Here is a 16,119-nt window from a genome sequence, read left to right as displayed (position 1 = left end):
TTTTTAAAAAGGTCTATTTATAAACTACTATTTTTATGTTTAATATCTTCCTATTTTTGTTCATTATCTCTTGAATGCTTATAGGATTTATTTTTTCATTATTTAATAAGCATTTAAAACTATGAATTATCCTAGCATATAACTATAATTTCATCACAGTTTTTATATAGCGCGTTCTTAATGTCATTAATTTTTAACTCATATGGAATTTATTTTCTCTTGGATTTTGGATATTTCAAAGTTTTGTTTTTTTTTTTTATTAATTAAAAAAAGAATTAACAAAACAATTAGAAATCATTCCAATCTACATGTACAATCAGTAATTCTTAATAACATCACATAGTTGCATATTCATCATTTCTTAGTACATTTGCATCGATTTAGAAAAAGAAATAAAAAGACAACAGAATAAGAATTAAAACAATAATAGAAAGAAAAAAAAAACAAAAACAAAAAACCTATACCTCACATGCAGCTTCATTCAGTGTTTTAACATAATTGCATTACAATTGGGTAGTATTGTGCTGTCCATTTCTGAGTTTTTATATCCAGTCCCGTTGTACAGTCTGTATCCCTTCATCTCCAATTATCCCTTCTCTCTCTTTTTTTTTTTAATTAACGGAAAAAAAGAAATTAACCCAACATTTAGAGATCATACCATTCTACATATGCAATCATTAATTCTTAACATCATCACATAGATGCATGATCATCATTTCTTAGTACATTTGCATTGGTTTAGAAGAACTAGCAACATAACCGAAAAAGATATAGAATGTTAATATAGAGAAAAAAATAAAAGTAATAATAGTAAAATCAAAACAAAACAAAACAAAACAAAAACCTATAGCTCAGATGCAGCTTCATTCAGTGTTTTAACATGATTACTTTACAATTAGGTATTATTGTGCTGTCCATTTTTGAGTTTTTGTATCTAGTCCTGTTGCACAGTCTGTATCCCTTCAGCTTCAATTACCCATTGTCTTACCCTGTTTCTAACTCCTGCTGAACTCTGTTACCAATGACATATTTCAAGTTTATTCTCGAATGTCCGTTCACATCAGTGGGACCATACAGTATTTGTCCTTTAGTTTTTGGCTGGATTCACTCAGCATAATATTCTCTAGGTCCATCCATGTTATTACATGGTTCATAAGTTTATCTTGTCTTAAAGCTGCATAATATTCCATCGTATGTATATACCACAGTTTGTTTAGCCACTCTTCTGTTGATGGAGATTTTGGCTGTTTCCATCTCTTTGCAATTGTAAATAATGCTGCTATAAACATTGGTGTGCAAATGTCCGTTTGTGTCTTTGCCCTTAAGTCCTTTGAGTAGATACCTAGCAATGGTATTGCTGGGTCGTATGGCAATTCTATATTCAGCTTTTTGAGGAACCACCAAACTGCCTTCCACAGTGGTTGCACCATTTGACATTCCCACCAACAGTGGATAAGTGTGCCTCTTTCTCCGCATCCTCTCCAGCACTTGTCATTTTCTGTTTTGTTGATAATGGCCATTCTGGTGGGTGTGAGATGATATCTCATTGTGGTTTTGATTTGCATTTCTCTAATGGCCAGGGACATTGAGCATCTCTTCATGTGCCTCTTGGCCATCCGTATTTCCTCTTCTGAGAGGTGTCTGTTCAAGTCTTTTTCCCATTTTGTAATTGGGTTGGCTGTCTTTTTGTTGTTGAGATGAACAATCTCTTTATAAATTCTGGATACTAGACCTTTATCTGATATATCATTTCCAAATATTGTCTCCCATTGTGAAGGCTGTCTTTCTACTTTCTTGATGAAGTTCTTTGATGCACAAAAGTGTTTAATTATGAGGAGTTCCCATTTATTTATTTCCTTCTTCAGTGCTCTTGCTTTAGGTTTAAGGTCCATAAAACCGCCTCCAGTTGTAAGATCCATAAGATATCTCCCAACATTTTCCTCTAACTGTTTTATGGTCTTAGACCTAATGTTTAGATCTTTGATCCATTTTGAGTTAACTTTTGTATAGGGTGTGAGAGATGGGTCTTCTTTCATTCTTTTGCATATGGATATCCAGTTCTCTAGGCACCATTTATTGAAGAGACTGCTCTGTCCCAGGTGAGTTGGCTTGACTGCCTTATCAAAGATCAAATGTCCATAGATGAGAGGGTCTATATCTGAGCACTCTATTCGATTCCATTGGTCGATATATCTATCTTTATGCCAATACCATGCTGTTTTGACCACTGTGGCTTCATAATATGCCTTAAAGTCAGGCAGCACGAGACCTCCAGCTTCGTTTTTTTTCCTCAAGATGTTTTTAGCAATTCGGGGCACCCTGCCCTTCCAGATAAGTTTGCTTATTGGTTTTTCTATTTCTGAAAAATAAGTTGTTGGGATTTTGATTGGTATTGCATTGAATCTGTAAATCAATTTAGGTAGGATTGACATCTTAACTATATTTAGTCTTCCAATCCATGAACATGGTATGCCCTTCCATCTATTTAGGTCTTCTGTGATTTCTTTTAGCAGTTTTTTGTAGTTTTCTTTATATAGGTTTTTTGTCTCTTTAGTTAAATTTATTCCTAGGTATTTTATTCTTTTAGTTGCAATTGTAAATGGGATTCGTTTCTTGATTTCCCCCTCAGCTTGTTCATTACTAGTGTATAGAAATGCTACAGATTTTTGAATGTTGATCTTGTAACCTGCTACTTTGCTGTACTCATTTATTAGCTCTAGTAGTTTTGTTGTGGATTTTTCCGGGTTTTCGACGTATAGTATCATATCGTCTGCAAACAGTGATAGTTTTACTTCTTCCTTTCCAATTTTGATGCCTTGTATTTCTTTTTCTTGTCTAATTGCTCTGGCTAGAACCTCCAACACAATGTTGAAAAATAGTGGTGATAGTGGACATCCTTGTCTTGTTCCTGATCTTAGGGGGAAAGTTTTCCATTTTTCCCCATTGAGGATGATATTAGCTGTGGGTTTTTCATATATTCCCTCTATCATTTTAAGGAAGTTCCCTTGTATTCCTATCTTTTGAAGTGTTTTCAACAGGAAAGGATGTTGAATCTTGTCAAATGCCTTCTCTGCATCAATTGAGATGATCATGTGATTTTTCTGCTTTGATTTGTTGATATGGTGTATTACATTAATTGATTTTCTTATGTTGAACCATCCTTGCATACCTGGGATGAATCCTACTTGGTCATGATGTATAATTCTTTTAATGTGTTGTTGGATACGATTTGCTAGAATTTTATTGAGGATTTTTGCATCTGTATTCATTAGAGAGATTGGTCTGTAGTTTTCTTTTTTTGTAATATCTTTGCCTGGTTTTGGTATGAGGGTGATGTTGGCTTCATAGAATGAATTAGGTAGTTTTCCCTCCACTTCGATTTTTTTGAAGAGTTTGAAGAGAATTGGTACTAATTCTTTCTGGAACGTTTGGTAGAATTCACATGTGAAGCCATCTGGTCCTGGACTTTTCTTTTTAGGAAGCTTTTGAATGACTAATTCAATTTCTTTACTTGTGATTGGTTTGTTGAGGTCATCTATGTCTTCTTGAGTCAAAGTTGGTTGTTCATGTCTTTCCAGGAACCCGTCCATTTCCTCTAAATTGTTGTATTTATTAGCGTAAAGTTGTTCATAGTATCCTGTTATTACCTCCTTTATTTCTGTGAGGTCAGTAGTTATGTCTCCTCTTCCATTTCTGATCTTATTTATTTGCATCCTCTCTCTTCTTCTTTTTGTCAATCTTGATAGGGGCCCATCAATCTTATTGATTTTCTCATAGAACCAACTTCTGGCCTTATTGATTTTCTCTGCTGTTTTCATATTTTCAATTTCATTTATTTCTGCTCTGATCTTTGTTATTTCTTTCCTTTTGCTTGCTTTGGGATTAGTTTGCTGTTCTTTCTCCAGTTCTTCCAATTGAACAGTTAATTCCTGCATTTTTGCCTTTTCTTCTTTTCTGATATAGGCATTTAGGGCAATAAATTTCCCTCTTAGCACTGCCTTTGCTGCATCCCATAAGTTTTGATATGTTGTGTTTTCATTTTCATTTGCCTCGAGGTATTTACTAATTTCTCTTGCAATTTCTTCTTTGACCCACTCATTGTTTAAGAGTGTGTTGTTGAGCCTCCACGTATTTGTGAATTTTCTGGCATTCTGCCTATTATTGATTTCCAACTTCATTCCTTTATGATCCGAGAAAGTGTTGTGTATGATTTCAATCTTTTTAAATTTGTTAAGACTTGCTTTGTGACCCAGCATATGGTCTATCTTTGAGAATGATCCATGAGCACTTGAGAAAAAGGTGTATCCTGCTGTTGTGGGATGTAATGTCCTATAAATGTCTGTTAAGTCTAGCTCATTTATGGTAATATTCAGATTCTCTATTTCTTTATTGATCCTCTGTCTAGATGTTCTGTCCATTGATGAGAGTGGGGAATTGAAGTCTCCAACTATTATGGTATTTGTGTCTATTTCCCTTTTCAGTGTTTGCAGTGTATTCCTCACGTATTTTGGGGCATTCTGGTTCGGTGCATAAATATTTATGATTGTTATGTCTTCTTGTTTAATTGTTCCTTTTATTAGTATATAGTGTCCTTCTTTGTCTCTTTTAACTGTTTTACATTTGAAGTCTAACTTGTTGGATATTAGTATAGCCACTCCTGCTATTTTCTGGTTGTTATTTGCATGAAATATCTTTTCCCAACCTTTCACTTTCAACCTATGTTTATCTTTGGGTCTAAGATGTGTTTCCTGTAGACAGCATATAGAAGGATCCTGTTTTTTAATCCATTCTGCCAATCTATGTCTTTTGATTGGGGAATTCAGTCCATTAACATTTAGTGTTATTACTGTTTGGATAATATTTTCCTCTGCCATTTTGCCTTTTGTATTATATATATATCATATCTGACTTTCCTTCTTTCTACACTCTTCTCCATACCTCTCTCTTCTGTCTTTTTGGTTCTGACTCTAGTGCTCCCTTTAGTATTTCTTGCAGAGCTGGTCTCTTGGTCACAAATTCTCTCAGTGACTTTTTGTCTGAGAATGTTTTAATTTCTCCCTCATTTTTGAAGGACAATTTTGCTGGATATAGGAGTCTTGGTTGGCAGTTTTTCTCTTTTAGTAATTTAAATATATCATCCCACTGTCTTCTAGCCTCCATGGTTTCTGCTGAGAAATCTACACATAGTCTTATTGGGTTTCCCTTGTATGTGATGGATTGTTTTTCTCTTGCTGCTTTCAAGATCCTCTCTTTCTCTTTGACCTCTGACATTCTAACTAGTAAGTGTCTTGGAGAACGCCTATTTGGGTCTAATCTCTTTGGGGTGCGCTGCACTTCTTGGATCTGTAATTTTAGGTCTTTCATAAGAGTTGGGAAATTTTCAGTGAAAATTTCTTCCATTAGTTTTTCTCCTCCTTTTCCCTTCTCTTCTCCTTCTGGGACACCCACAACACGTATATTTGTGCGGTTCATATTGTCCTTGAGTTCCCTGATACCCTGTTCAAATTTTTCCATTCTTTTCCCGATAGTTTCTGTTTCTTTTTGGAATTCAGATGTTCCATCCTCCAAATCACTAATTCTATCTTCTGTCTCTTTGAATCTATCATTGTAGGTATCCATTGGTTTTTCTATCTTTTCTACTTTGTCCTTCACTTCCATAAGTTCTGTGATTTGCTTTTTCAGTTTTTCTATTTCTTCTTTATGTTCAGCCCATGTCTTCTTCATGTCTTCCCTCAATTTATCGATTTCGTTTTTGAAGAGGTTTTCCATTTCTGTTCGTATATTTAGCATTAGTTGTCTCAGCTCCTGTATCTCATTTGAACTATTGGTTTGTTCCTTTGATTGGGCCATATTTTCAATTATTTGAGCGTGATCCGTTATCTTCTGTTGGCGTCTGCGCATTTAGACAGATTTCCCTGGGTATTGGATCCAAAAGTTTGGAAGATTTTTCTGTGAAATCTCTGGGTTCTGTTTTTCTTATCCTGCCCAGTAGGTGGCGCTCGTGGCACACGTTTGTCTGCGGGTCCCACCAGTAAAAGGTGCTGTGGGACCTTAAACTTTGGAAAACTCTCGCCGTCCTGGGGGTTCGCTAGCCGAAGCGGCTTGAGCCGGCCCGGGGTCCGAACGCAGGGAGGGTTGCTGGTCGCCACAGCCAGGGAAAGAGCCCGTCCGAATTTCCTAGTCGGCCCTGGGCAACAAGCGTGGCGGGAGGGCGCCAGCGGCAGCGGCCTGCCCGAGAGAGTGCACGTTCCCTGGGAGTCACGGGTTTGGAAGGGGCCTCCCGCACCCGTCACCGTTCTCCGCGGCCTGGGGGTTTCCGATCCAGTTCTCTCAGTTGGTCCGGGGGCTGCGCGTGGTGTGGGCGCCAGCCGCCTTGGTTTCAGGTGACCACCTCTCCAATTCTCCCAGCCGGCCCGGGAAGGGGGAAGGGAGTAACTCCGGCCGCTTGCCACCCCGCCTGGTAAGGCCCGCGCGCCTCGGCGATCTCACCCGAGCTGCTTCTCTCAGCCAGCCAGCCATTCCAGGATGGGGTACGCTGTCTTTTTTATCTCTGTTGTGGCTTTGGGCGCTTTCTGTATCGTTTCTACTCTCCTAGTAGGTGTCCTGGAGAAGAAACTAAGATCCGCGCGTCTTACTAAGCCGCCATCTTCCAAGCCTCTAAACTATTTCAAAGTTTTGAGGGCTTTAGCTTTTTTTCTTTTGGAAAAATAATTTTAAAAAGGAAATTTGCCAGAGTATCAAAAATAAAATGCTACAGAGTATAACCCTAGTATGCCACAGGAACAGAAAGAAACATCAGTGGAATGGAATAAAGTATCAAAAAAACGCCTATAGTTGGGTGTTCAGTAAATGGTGAAAGTTCATTTCAGGTATATGTGACATGCTGATTATTCAACAAATGCTTTGGGGCAAATGACTTGTAGAAAGTTATTTGAAAAAATGTAATTAGGATCTTTCATATCACAGAAGAAAATAATTCAGTTGGGTTAAATATCTTAAATATTAAAAATAGAAACATTACAATTATAAGAAAATGATGAAGTCTTTTTTATAATAGTTCACGTTTTTCTTCACATGACTCCAAGGACAAACACTGTAAAGGAGTATAATGACAGATTGGACTATGCAAAATAGGAAACTATTGCACAGTAAAAGGCTACATTAAAATAGTTAAGACAAATGACACCGAGAAAATGTATTGCAACATTTATAACAAAGCCTATTTTCTTAATTATTGCATGCTCTTTTCATTGTTTTTAATTGTACATATAACATATATACAAAAAAGCAATTGTATGTATACATAATTGTATACAAAAAAGCAATACATTTCAAAGTACATTGTAATAAGTAGTTATAGAACAGATTTCAAATAAGTTCTATAGTTCTACAATTTTAGATTTTTCCTTCTAGCTGCTCCAAGACGCTGAAGACTAAAAGAAATATCGATATAATTATTCAGCAGTCACATTCATTTGTTCAATCTTAACTTCTCTGTTATAACGCCTCCTCTCCAAAAATAGATCCTTTTAATGTCTCTCTAGTCACTTCACAAAGACGGCACCTGACTGGTCATCCCTTTGAATTCTTAATATAAAATCTACAAAATCTACAAATAATTCCAAACATATCAATGGGCAATTTAGAGAAGAAATACAAAACATTTGAAAACATTTTAAAACGAAAAAAGATTGCCTTATTAGCAATTTTAAAAGCAGGGGTTTTTTTTTGAGGTGCAATTGATGAATTACACAGTATATATGATTAAAGTCTACAATTTTAAGTTTTGAATTGTATACACCATGAAATCAGCATCACAGTCAAAGTAATGAACATGTCCATTAACCCAAAAAGTTTCCTTTGTCTCCTTGCTCTGCCATCTTCAGGCAACAACTGATCCTCTCTGTGACATAAATTAATATCCATTTTCTAGAATATTTATATAAATAGAATTTCAGAAAATGTACTCTTGTTTTTGTTTTTTTTTTTTTGGTCTGGTCTTTCTCTACTGAACATAATTTGAGATTCATCCTTGTTGCCTATTTAGAGTTCATTCTGCTTTATGGATGGGTAGTCCCTTGGGTAAATAAGGAGAATGTTCCATGTGCACTAAAGAAGAATGTATAACCTTGTGCTTTGGAGTGCAATGACCTATATATGTCTGTTAGGTCTACTGTCCTATGTCTCTTATGATGTCTTAACATTTAAAGTCTATTTTGTCTGATATTAGTATAGGTACTCCTGCTTTCTTTTGGTTACAACTTGCGTGGAAGATCTTTTTCCATCCTTTCACTTTCAATCTATTGGTATCCTTGTGTCTAAGATGAGTCTCTTCTAAGCACTTTGTGCTCTTCTACTGTCTTCTTGATCTCCTTTATGTCATTTGCTATCCCACTTATTTTTATTAAGTAGAGTTGTATGAATGTCTTTGATTAGTTGTGCCAATGTCTGTCTCCCCAGGTGTTTTAATCTGATCATTAGGTTCTTAATCCATTCTGAAAATTTATATCTTTTAATTTGTAAGTTTAGTCCATTAACATTCAAAGTTATTAATGAAAAGGCGTTTCTTGATTCCACTATCATATCTTTTTTATTTTATTTGTCAGATCTATTTATTCTTTCCTCTCTTTCTCTTTGTGTTCTTTAAATTACCCTTAGTGATACTCTTCCATTCTGTGCCCTCCTCCAGACCTCCCTCTCCTGTCTTTTGTTTTCAGCTGGCAGAGCTCCTTTTAGTATTTCTTGTAGGTCCGATCTCTTGTTGACAAATTCTTTCAGGACTACTTTGTCTGTGAAAGCTTTAATCTCTCCCTCAATTTTAAAGGACAATTTGGCTGGGTACAGAATTATTGACTGGAAGTCTTTCACTTTCAGAAATCTTGAATATATCATACCACTGCCTTCTCGCCTCCAGGGTGTTAGTTGAGTAGTCTGAGTTCAGTCTTATTTGGTTTCCCTTGTATGTAGTAAATTGTTTTTCTCTTGCCACTTTCAGGATTTTCAGCTTCTCTTCAACATTTGACAGAATGATTAGTATGTGTCTTGGGGAAGGCCTGTTTGGATTTATTCTGTTTGGAGTTCTTTGGGTTTCTTGGCTTGTGTATTTATGTCCCTTATGAGGGTTGGGAAGTTTTCCCGATTATATCCTCAACTACTCTTCCTAGCCCTTTATTCTTCTGTTCTCCTACTGGGACACCAGTGATTCTTATATTTGTGCATTTTGTTTTGCCTATCATTTCCTTGAGTTTCCACTGAATTTTTTCCATCTTTTTTGCCATTTGCTGTTTTGAGTCTTTGAAGTTAACTATCCTGTCCTTTGTATCACTTATTCTTTCTTCCATTTCTGCAAATCTGGTGTTATGTGCCTCTAGTATGTTTTTTATTTTGTCAACTGAATCTTTGATCTCTGTGATTTCCACTATTTTTCTACTTATTCTTTCAAATTCTTCTTTGTGCTCTTCTACTGTCTTCTTGATCTCCTTTATGTCATTTGCTATCCCACTTATTTTTATTAAGTAGAGTTGTATGAATGTCTTTGATTAGTTGTGCCAATGTGTGTCTCCCCAGGTGTTTTAATTTGGTCATTAGGCAGGGCTATATCTGCACTGTGATATGCTTAGTGATCTTCTGCTGACTAGATATCTTGATTGATTTACTTTGGGAGTTGATTTCTTTCAGTAGTCTAAGGCCTTGTGTTTTCGGGATGGTTGTACAGTAGGGAGCAGAGCACAGGGTGGAGCTCACTACGGTTATTTGTTTCAGGGCAGTTATGGGCACAGGTTGGAGATGTTACACTGATGCTTGTGAACATGGACGCCCAGCAGCCAGGGTGGATGTAGCTGTGTGGGTGCACCGGTCTGGGGATGTAACCCTGGTGTGCGCTGGTCTAAGACATGGGACCTTTGTGTGCATGCATAGAACTGTGGCAGTAGGTCAGCATTACGCCTTCATGGATTGTGGGCAGATGTGACTTGGCTGTGCAGGTTGGCACTTTCTCAGCGCTGGGAAGTGAGACTGAGAGCCTTGCGCATGTGTGGTTGTAGGACTGTTGTATGTGCAGTTTCCAGAGCTGAATGACATGATTGGAGGCCCATGCACATGCACATGCACAGGCCTGGGAGTGCTGTAAACAGATGCACTGAACTCAGGGAGGGCAGGGTGAGGTTTTGCGACACTATGGGCAGGAGCAGGTGGTGGGGGTAGCCTAGAAATGGAGGTTAGTGCCTGCAATTTTTATGCACTGGCAACAGCCTGCAGGGAACGGCGGGGGGAGGTAGTGCTCGGGAGGGGTGTAGGAGAGGTGGCTACACATGGGGTGGGGGTCTGGGGCAGGTATGTGCACTGGGGGCTGGTGGAGTGGGGAGCGTGGGGAATGGGAGCAGGTGAAGAGGTTCAGGTGTGTGGGGTGTGAGGTGAGTCGCCGGTCACGGGGCTGCGCAGGTGCTGGTAGCACACCCAAGGAACGCAGCTTGGCTTACTTCCTAGTCCTGTGTATCCGTCTGTGCACTCCCGCAGGTTCCGTGGCTCCGCCCCTCCAGGCCAGGCTGTAGCTTTCTGCATCTCAACCAGGCCTGCTGCACGTGGGCAGAAGACTCTCCCAGGTCAGCCACACACCCGAATTGTTGCCTCAATCGCCCTCTTGTCCTTTCTCTAACTTTTCTATGGAGCAGGGCTAATCTCAAACTGCTTTAGTAGGCCATCTTACCAGAAGTCATGAATATTTATTTTATAATTTAGATTATATCCTAATCCTATCAATTTTTTTGCTTAAATTATTCCAGCTTTGGTTAATGGAAACTTTTTCAGTTAGTTCCTCTCCTTTTAACATGCTCCCATAATATGGGTTTTTTTGTTGTTTTATTTTTTTCCTTTTGGGCACTTTCTTACTTTCTGGCTCTACTTGTTACTTCAGGCTCATTTTGAATATACTTTCCCCAGTACTAGATTGAGCCATTTCTCCAAGTGTGCTTATGTTTTTGTGCTTTTAGTAGACGTTCTTAATGTGGAAGTTTGATTTATCAATTTATTTCTATTATGGATCATGAGTTTGATGTATCTAAGAAATCTTTGCCTAGCCCAAGATCATAAAGATTTTTAGCATACTAGAAGTTTTATACTTATTGGTTGTGCATTTGGGTCTGTGATCATTTTGAGTTAATTTTTTTTTTGAGTGCAAGTTATTAATACCTTACCCATGGCATATAGACATGCAGTTGTTCCAACACTATTTGTTGGTAAATCTATCCTTTCTCCACCAAGCTCCTTTGCATCTTGGTCGAAAATCAATTTACCATATATTTTGGACTGTATTCTGTTATATTGATTTATCTGCCAGTCTTTTTTGGTGGCATCAAGTCTTACTTGATTCTAGTAGCTTTATAATAAAAGCTACTTCAAGTAAGATAGTGTAAGTCTCCGATTATGTTCTCATTCAAATTTGTTTGGCTATTCTATGAACTTTGTATTTCTACATTAATTTTAGAATCAGTTTGAAATTTTCTTGAAAAGAATCTGTGAGATTTTGAATGATTGCATTGAATTTATAAATCAATTTGGGGCATTTTAAGTGTTGCTCTTATCCACAGATGTGGCATAATTCTCTGTTTATATACGTTTTTTAATATCTCAGAACTATTTTGCAGTTTTCACTGTACAGATCTTATATATCCTTTGATATCCCTTAGGTTTATCCCTAAGTAGTTCCTAGTTTCTTATGCTATTATAAATAGTCTTTCCTTAAATTCCAATTTCTGATTGCTCATTTTTAGTTCATAGAAATGCAGTTGATTTTGTATAGTGATCTTGTATTCTGCAACGTTGCCCATCTCAGTTATTAATTTGAGTAGCTTTTTGTAGATTCCATAGAATTTACTACATATGTAATTGCCCCTTTGAAGAAAGACAGTTTTACATCTATGCTTCTTTTCCAATCTGGATATTTGTTTCCCCCTCCTTTCCTCCTCTTTCCCCTCTCCGTGCCTTTTTTTTTCTTCTTTTACCTTTCTCCCCCCGCCTTCCCTCCCTCCCTCCTTTACTCCCTTCCTGTGGTAGCATGGCATATAGTTTTCTGTCCTGTTTATTTATATGAGCTTTATTTATTTATTTATTTTTGGAAGTTAAAGACTTTAAATAAATTATATTTGGTATGTGATGCAACTTAGTTTATCCATAGACATATATTTTGTTTTTATGCTTTATTATTTTCTTTTTATACTTTATTATAAAATCCTTTTATTAGAGAATTTGTAGGTTTAAGAAAAATCATGTAGAAAACACAGAGTTCCCATATATCCTCCCTTACACACACAGTTTTCTCTGTTATTAATACTTTGTAATAGTTGTGGTAACTGTTATAATTGATGAAAGAATATTATTATAATTGTACTGTTAACTGTATTCTGTAGCTGACATTAGGTTCACTTTGTGGTAAAGTGCTATGGTCTTTTTTTTTTTTTTAATGCATTCTGGTAACATATAGAAGTTAAAATTTCCCCTTTTAACCACATTTGTGTGTTTAAGTCAGTGGTGTTAATTACAATCACTAATAATGTACTACCATCACCACCATCTATTCCAAAATGTTTCCCTTATACCAAGCAGAAATTCGTGACTTTATATTTAAAGTGAATGTCTTGTAGACAGCATATAATTGAGTCATGTTTTTTTTTTCAGTCCAATCTAACAATCTCTGCCTTTTAGTTGGGATTTTTAAGATTATTTACATTTGGTTGGGTTTAAAACTATCATTGTTTTTTGTTTTCCCCGCTACTGAGGCATGACCCTTCTTAGTACTTAAAAGTTTTAAAATTAGAAAATTCAACAAATATTTATTAAACATCTCACTTTGAAAATTATCAGAGAGGGAAGGCTTGCACTTCTGGCCAAGATCGAATAATAGAAACCTGGTTTACCTACCTGCCTGAAATAACGAAAGAAAGAAACCAGACAAAATGCCATGATGGTTCTCAAGACAATATCCATCTGACAGTTGAGACAGTGATCCCTATGAGAGTGGAAAAAAACAAGGTGAGCTCTAGAATTGCTCTGATTTATTAATTGAAGAAAGTTTGCAGTCTGTAGTAGAGGGAGAGGGAACCCAGGCAGAGCTTGGCAATTTCTCTGAGTTGAAGAGATAGAGTATCCTAGAAAGCCAAGGTGGTTAGGGTTTGCAGGGCCAAATTGGAGAAGTTAACTAAGACATTGGATTACTGAGTCTGGATGCAGGAAAAATCAAGACTAGAGATATATATTTGGGGATCTTTGGCATATAAGGACTATTTGAAAGTATGAAATTAAATGAGATTGCCTAGAAAGAACGTTTAAACAAGCAAAGAAGGTTCAACCTTTGGAGATTGAGCAGGAAAGCTTGAGTGTCATTGTTTGGCAAGATGACTTTGAAGTGCTGGTTTATTGGTTTTAGTGTCGTTGTTTCTCTGCAAAGAACTAGTTTTTGGTTTTATGGATCTTCTTGTTATTTTCTGTCATTAATTTCTGCATGTATTTAGGACATCTGTATATAGTTAAAGAATAATCATAAAGATAGAAGCCATATTACTCCCCCTTGTTTAAAATATAGAACATTTCTAGTATCCTGAAAGACCTTCCTATAACTTTTTCTGATTTTATTTCCCACTCTCTCTGTACAGGTAAATAACTATCCTTACTTTTTGGCATTTGTTCCCTCGTGTTTCTTTACAATTTTACCGTCTTAGTATGCACTTATAACAATAATATATCCGTGTCTTATTTTGTCAGGCTTCTATGACAAATAACACACAATAGGTTGGCTTAAACAACAGTAATTTTTTGTTTCATAGCTTTCAAGGCTAGAAGGTTTCCTTCCTGCTGCGTGTTCTGGCGCTAGCTTGCTGCAGTCTTTGGGGTTCCTTTGCTTGCATCTCTGCCTCGTGACACATGGTGATGTCTTCTCTTTTCTCTTCGAGATTCCTGCTGAGTTGGTCTTTCTATATGATCTTCTCCTTATAAGGTCTCTAGTAATCCAGATTGACACCCCTCATTCAGTTGGGCCACACCTTAACTAAAAAGAAAATTTTCAAAAGATCCTATTTATAACAGGTTCACCCCACAGGAATCCAGATTAAGATTAAGAACATGTCTAAATTCTGGTACAAAATTTAATATACCACAATTAATTTTGCCTTTTTTGTTCTATATAAAGTGGAAATTTTAATTCAGTATTCTTTGTATGAGATTTATTTGTAGTGCTACCTATAACTTAAGTTCACTCATTGCTATTACTATTCCTTTTTTTTTTTAATTATACCACAATGTATTCAGCCATTCTTTTGCTAATGGATATTTGGATTATTTGAAATTTTCAGTTATCAAAAACATTATAAACATTTTTGAACATGTTTTCTTGGATACATATGCAAGAATTTTTCCAAGGTAAATATCCTGAAGTGGAATTGCTGGCTCATAGAATATCCACATCTTCATACCGCTTAATGCCAGATTATTTCACAAGGTGTGCCAAATTACATTCCTGCCACCAGTGCACGAAAGTTCAAATTGGTTAATATCCTGGAACACTTGTCATTTACAGACTGCTGTCTAATTGTTTCTCTTATGGTTTTAACTTATATTTCTTAAATACTTTTGAGGTTAGTTGCGTGTTTATATACTCACCTTACATTTGAATTTTACCATTTGAATTGCTTGTTCAACTCATTTGTACTCTCTGTAGAGTGGCCATGCTGTTCATTGTTTTATGGGCGTTCTTCCTATATACTGCATATTAATCTTTGTCAGTCTTCTCTCAGTTTATAACAGGGTTTTTGCTTTCTCTGTAGTTTCTTTTCTTGAACAGACGTTCTTTATCTAAGTATAGACCTATCTATCCATCATTATGTTTTATAAAAACATTATATGGCTAGCAAATGTTGTGTTTTGTTTAAGAAATACTTCCCAACCTTAAAATCATAGAAGATAGTCTCCTGTGTTTTATTCTAAGAAAATCACAGTTTTGTCTTTTACTTCAATAAAGTTCTGTAAATTTCTCTATGATGGTTTTGTACACTTTATTAGATTCTTAGGGGCTCGTTTTTTATAAAACACTGACCGTGTTTTATAAACTAAAAAATGGTATTTGTTCTAGTTTGCTAGCTGCTAGAATGCGATATACCAGAAAGAGAGTGACTTTTAAAAAGGGGAATTTATTAAGTTGCAAGTTTACAGTTCTAAAGCTATAAAAATGTCCAAATTAAAGCAAGGATATAGAACTGTCCAATCTAAGTCATCCAGGGAAATATACCTTGGTCCAAGAAAACCAATGACATTCAGGGGTTCTCTCTCAACTGAAAGGCACATGGCGAACAAGGCAATGTCTGCTAGCTTCCTCTGCAGGCTTCTTGTTTTATGAAGCTCCCCAAGAAGCAATTTCCTCCTTCATCTCCAAAGGTCTCTGGTTCGTGCGGACTCTCGTGGTTCTCCTGGCTCTGAAGCATTCTCCATAATATTTCCTCTTAAAGGATTCTAGTGAACTAATCAAGACCCACCTGGAATGGGTGGAATCACATCTCTCTCTAATCAAAGGTTAATACCCATAATTGGGCATGTCACATCTCTGTGGAGATAATCTGATCACATTTCCAACCTACAGTGTTGAACAGGATTTAAAAGAAATGCCTCCACAAGATGGATCAGGATTAAAACATGGCTCTTCTAGGCACATAATCCTTTCAAACTGGCACAGTATTGTTCTTTAAAATGTAATTTTCTGTTTCTTGCAATTAATTTTTGTATATTGATTTTGTATCCAGAAGATTACTAAATTATCTTATTACTCCTAATAGCTTATCTGTAGGTTCAGTCAGGTTTCTATCTACATGTATTAGTCTGAATCATCAAAGAAACAGACAGCAAGATGGAATTAGATGTGCAAGAGATTTATTGCAAGGAACATCAGAGAGGGAAAATGGGAAGGAATTCATTCAGTGCAGGCTGGGAAAGCCAGCAGACTGATTCATGTCAGATCCTTGTTAAGAAGGGAGGTGAGGAAGGAAGGTTGCGTGGAAAAGTGTTAAGACTGCAATGAAGTTCTGAGAAAGTTCGGCAAAACCAGCAGGAAGTCCTTGAGCCACAGTCACCAATGAAAGG

The sequence above is a fragment of the Tamandua tetradactyla genome, chromosome 4, assembly GCF_023851605.1.
Source record: "Tamandua tetradactyla isolate mTamTet1 chromosome 4, mTamTet1.pri, whole genome shotgun sequence".
Lineage (NCBI taxonomy): Eukaryota > Metazoa > Chordata > Mammalia > Pilosa > Myrmecophagidae > Tamandua > Tamandua tetradactyla.
This window is presented reverse-complemented; position numbering follows the sequence as displayed.